Below are 9,880 nucleotides of genomic sequence, written 5' to 3'. Positions count from 1 at the left end.
AAAAAAAAAAAAAAAGGATAAAAAAAAAAGAAAAAATTAACTACCCCACCACCTTCCATCCTGGTCCCTCTCTACCCCCAGCCACCCGCAAGTGAATTCATTCTGAGACTGCTTGGTGCTTTTTGTTATTTAATCTTCATGCATTCACATGCATTTAAATAGGCCGTGACTGCCCAGAAGCAGGAACCGAGGCTGCTACATCCCAGGCTCTCGGTGGGGGGGGGGGGGGGTTGCAGTCAGACAGCCCCCTCCCCTGCGTGCTTGATTCCTGCCTGCCAAGGAAGGAATGCTGCCCAAAGGTTCAGCATCTCTGGGGTGAGAGCGCACTCGACTCAGACCTGAGGGCCCTGCAGAGCCAGGGGCCATTCCTTTTCACAGGTGAAGGCACCGAGGCACGGAGAAGTTACTGTGAGTCACCTCAGGTCACAGAGCTGGTAAGAAAGAGAGTGAAATTGGAACTCAGGTCTTCTGCCATGTCTAGCTGTTCTGGAAAAAACGCTGGGGGTGTTTGACTTCCCTAAACCTCACCGCCTGAGTGCCTGTGTCTGCAGAGCTGAGGTTAGCTAAAGAGCTGTTGCAATCCCTCGTTGTTCGCCGACCAGCCAAGCCTGGGTTCCCCTCCTCGGCTTGACACGTGCCCTCAGTGGCAGCCCCTCAAAACGCATCTGTGGGTCGGTGTCCACTGGAGTGAGTCACTAACCATCTGCCAGCTGTCACCTCACCTTTAGCGCAGGGCAGTGGGAAGCTTGTTTTCTTTGGCTGGCATTAAACAGCCACCTCTGACACGTGGCTGGATGCGGGACATTCGTGGCGTCAAAGGGAGATAGACCCACAGGAAAAATAGATGTGTAGCATGCAAATCTCCCGGGCCAAGAGTCGACTTCTCCTTCAGACTCCCAGGGCTGGCAGGGATGTCACCTGCTTCAAGGAGACAGATGGGGACATGCTGGGGAGCTCATGCTTGGTGGCTCGTGGGAGCAGCGGGAACGCCTGGCTGAGCTGTGTGGGTGTGACCTGGGATGGCAGCAGAGGCCCGGGAAGCCTGGGCCCCAGCTCACACTTCTCCTGTGAAACTCAGATCTGCTAGTCAGCACTGCTGCTCGGGCGCTGTCCTTTCTGACAGTCCATGCTGAAATCCCAACCCCAGTGGGCGGGTGGGTATGCCTGGATGACTAATAGCCGAAGCTTCATGTTGGTGTTGCCATGCTCTCCTGGAACTTCATTTCAATGCTGGGCAGTGTGGAGGAAACTTAGAACACTAGAGAGTGTAGGAAGGCTTTGGGCTCCGACCAGGGGCCCCCTCCTGCTCCAGCAGCAGCCTCCCAAAGGGTCACCTAGGATGCTGTAGAGCTTTAAGAACCCCAGTTTTGGCTGGGCACTGTGGCTCACGCCTGTAATCCTAGCACTTTGAGAGGCCGAGGTGGGAGGATCACCTGAGGTCAGGAGTTCGAGACCCACCTGATCAATATGGAGAAACCCCCCCCTCTATTAAAAATGCAAAATTAGCCAGGCATTGTGGCACATGCCTGTAATCCCAGCTACTCAGGAGGCTGAGGCAGGAGAATCGCTTGAACCTGGGAAGCAGAGGTTGCAGTGAGCCGAGATCGCGTCATTGCACTCCAGCCCTGACAAGAGCGAAACTCTGCCTCAAAAAAAAAAAAAAAAGAAAGAAAGAAAGAAGAAAGAAAAAGAACAAGAACACAAGGACACCAGTTTCAGCCAGGTGCAGTGGCTTACGTCTGTAATCCCAGCACTTTGGGAGGCCAAGGCAGGTGGATCTCTTGAGCTCTGAGTTCAAAACCAGTCTGGCTTACACGGTGAAAGAAACCTCATCTGTACAAAAAAATACAAAAATTAGCTGGCGTGATGGTGCGCATCTGTAGTCCCAGCTACTCAGGAGGGCTGAGGTGGGAAGACAGTTTGAGCCCAGGAAGCAGAGGTTGCAGTGAGCTAAGGTGGCACCACTGCACTCCTGCCTGGGCAACGAAGTTGTTTCAAAACAATTTTGTCTCAAAACAAACAAAACAAAACCAAACAAAAAAAACCACTCGTTTATTTTCATTTAATGTTACATATTGATTTCAATGTATTTAAGGATATACTTAGCATATCAAACTCATGATTTTATTATTTAGGAGAAGGCTGAATTAGAAAAAATTCAGCAAATAACAGTACAGGCCACAGGTGGATATGGTGAAACTGATGGGGAAATTAGAACATTTGGAGTTTGGGAAACGTTGCTTTCTTGGAGAATCCATGCCAAAAATATCAACTGAGCCTTGCTCTAGCTGAGCAGATGGTAGAGATCTCTCTCTCTGAAACAGCGTTAGCCCATTTCCAAGCTTCCGACACATGAAATCTAGATTGGTTGGAATGAGAGGTTTTTTTGGGTGTTGGTTTGTTATAATCAAGACTATACCACGTAGTGGGCCCTTGGATATAGAGATAGAATGTTAAAAAGAAAAGAAAAAGAAGTACAACTCTGTACATTTTTGTACAAAGTGCATCTATGGTCTTTTTTGAGCTTTTTGCTTAAGAATATGGTGTGTTAGGCTGAGCGTGGTGGCTCACGCCTGTAATCTCAGCACTTTGGGAGGATGAGGTGGGTGGATCAAGAGGTCAAGAGATGGAGACTATCCTGGTAAACATGATGAAACTCCGTCTCTACTAAAAAAAAATATAAAAATTAGCTGGGCGTGGTGGTGCACGCCTGTAGTCCCAGCTACTCGGAAGGCTGAGGCAGGAGAACTGCTTGAACCCTGGGAGGTGGAGGTTGCAGTGAGCCGAGATCGCGCCACTGCACTCCAGCCTGGTGACAGAGGGAGACTCCATCTCAAAAAAAAAAAGAAAAAGAATGTGGCGTTTTAAATAGCTAAAACGATAGTGTGAATATATGTTTTTCTGTTTGGCCTTATGAATCAAACATTAATTCATTTGGGTTTTTCCCTTACATGTGAGGTGCATCAGGTACAGAGTCCTCGTATGGGCATGAATTAGAATTGAGACAGCTAGGCAGGAAGGAGTCTCCAGAGAAACTCCAACCCGCTGGCTCCCTGGAAGGAATGCGCACTGGGGCGGAGCCACGGAAGTTCATGCCATGTACAGTTGGGAGAAGCCTGGCCTCGCCTTTTCCTGGGTGGAACCTGGGCTTCCACCTGCCAGGCAGGAAACACACTAGCAGGACCCTGGCTTTGTGGAGGGTCCCTCTTTCCCTTTTTTTCCTTTTTGCCCAATGAATTCTATCATTCTCACCCTTCAAATTGTCTATGATCCTAATTTTTCGTCGCCGTGTGACAAGGACCCAGTTCTTAGCTGAACTAAGGAGAGAGTCCTACAACAGAATCACCTGGGAAGCTTGTTAAAATGCAGAATTCCTCCCAGGATTCTGACCCAGCCAGCCTGGTCAGTGTAAGGTCAGTCTAGGGTGGGCCTGGGAATATGCATTTTTAAAATTTTATTTTTTGAGACAGCATCTGGCTCTGTCACCCAGGCTGGAGTGCAATGGCTCGATCTCGGCTCACTGCAACCTCCGCCTCCTGGGTTCAAGTCATTCTCCTACCTCAACCTCCCGAGTAGCTGGAATTACAGGCGCCTGCCACCACACCTGGCTAATTTTTGTATTTTTAGTGGAAACGGTGTTTCACCAAATTGGCCAGGCTGGTCTTGAACTCCGAGCCACAGGTGATCCACCCGCTTTGGCCTCCCAAAGTGCTGGGATTACAGGCATGAGTCACCGCCCTGGCCAGGCATATGCATGTTAACCAGCTCTTCCGGTCGACTGATAAAGGCAAGCTTGGACCTCACTTGGAGAAACCCTGATGCGTAGGGGAGAAACATGACTCAGACGTGGACTCCATCCTGAGGAGAACACAGCCAAGGAGGCAGATGAGACGCCTACAATAACTCACAAAGTAGAAAGTACCCAGTGCAGTAGGAGAATATGAAATAAAGTGCAAGGCAGCTCTAAGGAGGGCAAAACTGCTTCAAATGACATGTCCCTCATGCACTCATGCATTGCTCTGATAATAAGCTTTGTTATTTTTTGTCCTTGACTAGTGAGAAGTCGTCCTTTCAGGGTGGGATATCGATCTTGGTCATCTTTTTTTTTTTTTTTTTCAGTGAGAGTCTCACTCTGTCACCCAGGCTGGAGTTCAGTGTCGCGATCTCCGCTCACTGCAACCTCTGCCTCCCTGGTTCAAGCAATTCTCCTGTCTCAGCCTCCCAAGTAGCTGGGATTACAGGCACCCACCATCTCGCCTGGCTAGTTTTTATATTTTTAGTAGAGATGGGGTTTCACCATATTGGTGAGACTTGTCTCTTGGCCAGGCTGGTCTCGGTCTCGAACTCCTGACCTCGTGATTCACCCACCTCGGCCTCCCAAAGTGCTGGGATTACAGATATGAGCCACCATGACCCAACCCCAGGTCTTGGTCATCTTTAAGCTCAGTGTCTAGCACAGAACTAGGACTGTGGTGGGACTGACCCATGGCTGGTGGGAGGGACAGACAGACAGGTGGAAGGAGGGAGAGGAACTTTTTCCAAGGATAGCGTCTTCTTTTTAGATGGTGTTTGTTTGTTCATCTAACCAATCTCCATGAGATGCATGGGGGGTTTTGTTTTAAGGCAGGCGAGTTGGGGCAGGATGGTCTCAATAGACTTTTCTGGTATTCATCTCTCTCACCACCGCCGCCCACACACCCTTGGGTGCTGCAGCTTGACCCTCTGCTTCTGAAGATTGAATATTTTTGCATGTTGTATTCCAACCACCCCAGAATTGTTTTTTCACAGTATTACTCCTACATCTAACCAAAGAATCATTTCAATTCTGTAGGATCTTCTCTCTCCTCTTGTTGAAGGGTAGTGGGGGAAAATTTCCCATTACTTGTCTTAGATATCAGAAGTCAGATGCTAGCTGCAAGAACTTGTGATCTTTTTAAACAGTGTGGCTTTTTGTGAGGTGCTGTTGAAAACAAATACAGCCTCCCAAGACCCCACCCTTTCTGCTTATCAACGGAATTAAGAAACACGCCTGAGGAATCCTTTGAAGACAGGCTGTGAGGAGTGAAGGCAGGGCCAAGAGTGGAGACATCCTCTCCCTGTGCTTTAATTCCCCACCACCACTGCGCCTCCTAGAGTACCCGTGTGCTGTGGTTTGAGTGTGTCTTCCAAATTTCATGTGTGGGAAACTTGATCCCCAAATTCATGTGTTTATGTTATTTGAAGGTGGGGCCTTTGGGAGGTCATTAGGACCAGATAAGATCATCAGAGTGGGGTGCCTATGATGGAACTCGTGGCTTTATAAGAAGAGAGAGACTTCAGCTGAAATACTCTTGCCCTCTGGCCAAGTGATGTCCTCCTTCATGACTTTATACTGGGGCACGAAGGCCCTCACCAGACACTGACACTGTACTCTGATTTCCCAACCTCCAGAACTGTGTGTTAAATACATTTCTTTTCTTTATAAATCACCTAACCTGTGGTATTCTGTTAGAGTAGCAGAAAATGGACTGAGACCCCCTGATATAAATTCACTTTAAGAAAAAAGAATTACGCCCATGTGTTAGAAGAACCTGGGGACTCGTCTGAGAGGATCAGAACCGCTAAGGACTTCCCGCACTGGCTCCACGGTCTGACCTAGAACTTGATCTGCCTGGCTTAGTGGGGCTGTTTTGGCAGGGGCAGGGGTGGGTTCTGGTTCCAGTCCTCCTGGCCCATCACTCACTGGCCCACTACAACCTCTGTCTCCCAGGTTCTAGTGATTCTCCTGCCTCAGCCTCCTGAGTAGCTGGGATTACAGGCATGCACCACCACGCCCGGCTAATTTTGTATTTTCAGTAGAGCTGGGGTTTCTCCATGTTGGTCAGGCTGCTGTCGAACTCCTGACCTCAGGTGATCCACCCGCCTCAGCCTCCCAAAGTGCTGGGATTACAGGCATGAGCCACCATGCCCGGCCAGTTTACTATTTTTTTAGAGACAGGGTTTTGCTCTGTTACCCATTACTTGTCTTAGATATCAGAAGTCAGATGCTAGCTGCAAGAACTTGTGATCTTTTTAAACACAAGTGCAGTGTTTAAAGTGCAGTGTTTAGCGTGCAGTGAAATGATCATAGGTAACTGCAGCCTCAAACTCCTTGGCTCAAGCCATCACAAAGCACTGGGACTATAGGCGTGAGTCACTGCTTCCAGCACATAACTGGAATTCTTTGATTAGATGTCAGACATTGTGAATTTGACATTGTTGGGTGCTGGATTTGTTTATTTATTTTGTATTCTTTTAAATATTTTTGAGCCTTGCTCTGGTATACAGCTAATGAGAAACAATTCAGTCTTCTTGATCAAAGATCAGAAAGTGGGCCAAGTGAGGTGGCTCACGCCTGTAATCCCAGCACTTTGGGAGGCTGAGCTGGGAGGATCACCTGAAGTCAGGAGTTTGAGACCAGCCTGGCCAACATGGTGAAACCCCATCTCTACTAAACATACAAAAAAGTGGGTGCCTGTAGTCCCAGCTACTAGCTACTTGGGAGACTGAGGCAGGAGAATGGCTTGAACCCGGGAGGCGGAGGTTGCAGTGGGCTGAGATCACACCACTGCAGTCCAGCCTGCACAACAGAGTGAGATTCCATCTCAAAAAAAAAAAAAAAAAAAGTCAGCAAGCTATAACCCATAGGCCAAGTGGATGGCTCATCAGGTAAAAATGCTTTTTGCATTTTTAAGTGGTTGAAAGTATCAAAAGAATAATATTTTGTAGAAGGTGAAAATGAAATTAAGTATTCAGTCTACAAATAACTTTTTATGGAACATAGCCCCTCATGCATTTACATATTGTCGTCATTTCATGCTACAAGGGCAGGGGTCGAGTTGCTGCAGCAGAGACTGTATGTCCTGGAAAGCTGAGAATATTCACTCTCTGGCTCTTCACATATAGTTCTGCTAACCCTGCTTTGGAGGCATTTTTTTTTTTTTTTTTGAGACAGAGTTTTGCTCTTGTTGTCTGAACTGGAGTGAAATGGCGCAATCTCGGCTCACTGCAACTTCCGCCTCCCAGGTTCAAGCCATTCTCCTGCCTCAGCCTTCCAAGTAGCTGGGATCACAAGCATGTGACACCACACCTGGCTAATTTTGTATTTTTAGTAGAGATGGGGTTTCTCCTTGTTGGTTGGGCTGGTCTTGAACTCCCAACCTTAGGTGATCCGCTCGCCTTGGTCTCCCAATGTGCTGGGATTACAGGCGTGAGCCACCATGTCCAGCCTGAAGGCGTATCTTTAAGCATTGTTAAGCAGTACGAGAGCATCCTTTAGTCTAGGGCCAGTTTTCCACTCTACCTGATGCCTTATCAATTATGAGGCTTTCTACTCTAGGTTGGTGAAACAAGGAACTATTCTTGGGTCTGTGTGAGCTCCAGATTTTGTTACCTCTCCTCCTCTGTGGTTCTTGAGACAGCGTCTCACTGTGTGGCCCAGGCTGGAGAACAGTGGTACGATCTTGGCCCCCTCAGCCTCCACCTCCCAGGTTCAAGAGATTCTCTTGCCTCAGCCTCCCAAGTAGCTAAGATTATAGACGTGTGCCAACATGCCCAGCTAATTTTTGTATTTTTAGTAAAGGTGGGGTTTTACCATGTTGGCCAGGCTGGTCTTGAACTCCCGACCTCAGGTGATCTGCCTGCCTTGGCCTTTCAAAGTGCTGAGATTATAGGCCACCATGCCCAGCCTCCTCTGGTTCTTTCCCAGCCTCAGGTAGTTTCTTCACAGGCACATGCTGATGATGACTCTGCTGCAGGCTCCCCGAGAGCCCTCTGCGCATCTCCGGGCCTGGCTGAGCAGCTCTCTCCTTTTCAGTGCTGCCCTGCAAATTCTAGCTGCTGGGCCTCCTTCAACAACTCTGTCCACTCAGCGCAGACAGACCGGCAGGCCCACCTGGACTGGCCTCACTCTACAGCGGCCTGGGCACTCTCTGGGCAGCAAGCAGTCATTGGGCTCAGCTGGTTTGTTTCCCTTCTCTATCACTGTCCTGTGCTACCTGTTGTCTAATGGCTGAAAAACAGTTTCATCAATGACATCTGGATTTTTAGTTGTTAAAGGTGGGAGGATCAATCCAATCTCTGTTAGTCTGTAATTGCAAGAAACAAACTAAGTAATGCATTTTATAACTGAGGATAAATTTATCTCCATAGCAACAGTAATATAATTTGAAACCATGGCTTTTTTCTTTCTTTTTTTTTTTTTTTGAGATGAAATCTTGCTCTGTCGCCCAGGCTGGAGAGCAGTGGCGTGATCTCAACCTCTTCCTCCCAAGTTCAAGTGATTCTCCTGCCTCAGCCTCCGGAGTAGCTGGGACTACAGGTGAGCACCACCACGCCCAGCTAATTCTTGTATTTTTAGTAGAGACAGGATTTCACTATATTGGCCAGGCTGATCTTGAACTCCTGACCTCGTGATCCGCCTGTCTCAGCCTCCCAAAGTGCTGGCATTACAGGGGCGAGCCACCATGCCCGGCCTATTTATCACTTTTGTTAGTGATAAAGTCACAAGTACTGCTAATTCTATCGGAGTTCATTGCTTACATTCAGAATTGTGGGAGATGCTAAATTCCAATTACAGGTTAGTAAAGGAACAAGTTTTTCCCCACATCAATTTATAAACTTCCTGAATTTTATCCATAGTTCCTTGGGAGTTGAGCAGGGTCCCTGCATGAGACAGGATCCCTGCGTGAACATGCCAATTAAACCCTCTTTGAGACTCAGAAGAAGGAAAAGTTAGCATGAAGGCTAGGGTATAAATAAGGAGCAGCCAGTTTATGCTAAGTTTTCCTTCTTCTGAGTCTCAAAGAGCGTTTAACTGGTATTTTCATGATACAGTTAATCATGTTGTGGCATATTCCTGACATAGTCCCGTATTTTCTCTTTTTTGAGTCTCGCTCTGTCGCCCAGGCTGGAGTGCAGTGGCATGATCTCGGCTCACTGCGACCTCCACCTCCCAGGTTCAAGTAATTCTCCTGCCTCAGCCTCCTCAGTAGCTGGGATTACTGGTGTGCGCTACCACACCCAGCTAATTTTTGTATTTTTTAGTAGAGACAGGGTTTCACCAAGTTGGCCAGGCTGGTCTCTATCTCCTGACCTCAAGTGATCCGCCTGCCTAGGCCTCCCAAAGTGCTGGGATTGCAGGCGTGAGCCATTGCACTGGGCCAGAGTCCCATATTTTATATAAAAGAAGGCTGAATTTTTTTCTGTGTGGGGAAAAACATCTCAGTTCTTTTCAGCATAGCATCCAAGTTTTACCATCCCTAAATAGCCTTGTTTATGCTGCTCTCTGGACGAATCAGCGTCTTTACATTCTTTGTGAACTGCAGTCACCATAACGGCCTAAAAACTCACCTCTGAGCCTCAGGCAGGGCCTCGTGGCCCGTCTTCCTGACGGCAGGGCGGCCTTTTCCATACATTCCAGCAGCATGTGGAGTCGTTTTTTAACAGCACTGCTCTTCTGGTTTGTGTCGTTGATGACAAAAGATGATCCTTGAGTTGCTTCCTTTCAAAATTGTATACTGCTTTTTGTTTCTGTTTTAAAACCGATTCGGTATTTGTTCACTAAAAAGAAAGAAATCCTAGCCAGGTGCGGTGGCTCACACCTGTAATCCCACCACTTTGGGAAGCTGAGGTAGGGTGCATTGCCTGAGCCTGGGAGCTCGGCTTGGGCAACTTGACGCAATCTCAGCTCTACAAAAACAAACAAATAAACAAAATAGCTGGGCTTGGTGGCGCACACCTGCAGTCCCAGCTACTGGGGAGGCTGAGGTAGGAATATTGTTTAAGCCTGGGAGGCTGCAGTGAGCCAAAATCACACCACTGCACTCCAGCCTGGGCAACAGAGCGAGACCCTGTCTCAATT

The 9,880-nt window shown here is 48.0% G+C and overlaps 1 long non-coding RNA gene across 1 annotated transcript; it reads right to left on the bottom strand.

Annotated features, from left to right (window-relative positions):
• Positions 1-232: 232 nt before the first annotated feature.
• Positions 233-9,569, bottom strand: LOC119471653. Its single transcript, XR_005200713.1, has 3 exons — positions 9,370-9,569; positions 723-921; positions 233-431 (listed from the first exon to the last, which is right to left on the bottom strand). It is a non-coding gene; the product is annotated as an uncharacterized LOC119471653 (long non-coding RNA).
• Between the last annotated feature and the right edge of the window lie 311 nt (positions 9,570-9,880).

Source organism: Cebus imitator, unplaced genomic scaffold (assembly GCF_001604975.1).
Source record: "Cebus imitator isolate Cc_AM_T3 unplaced genomic scaffold, Cebus_imitator-1.0 Scaffold68, whole genome shotgun sequence".
Classification (NCBI taxonomy): Eukaryota; Metazoa; Chordata; class Mammalia; order Primates; family Cebidae; genus Cebus; species Cebus imitator.
Note: the sequence above shows the minus strand (reverse complement) of the source record. Positions and strands in the feature narration are given on the sequence as shown.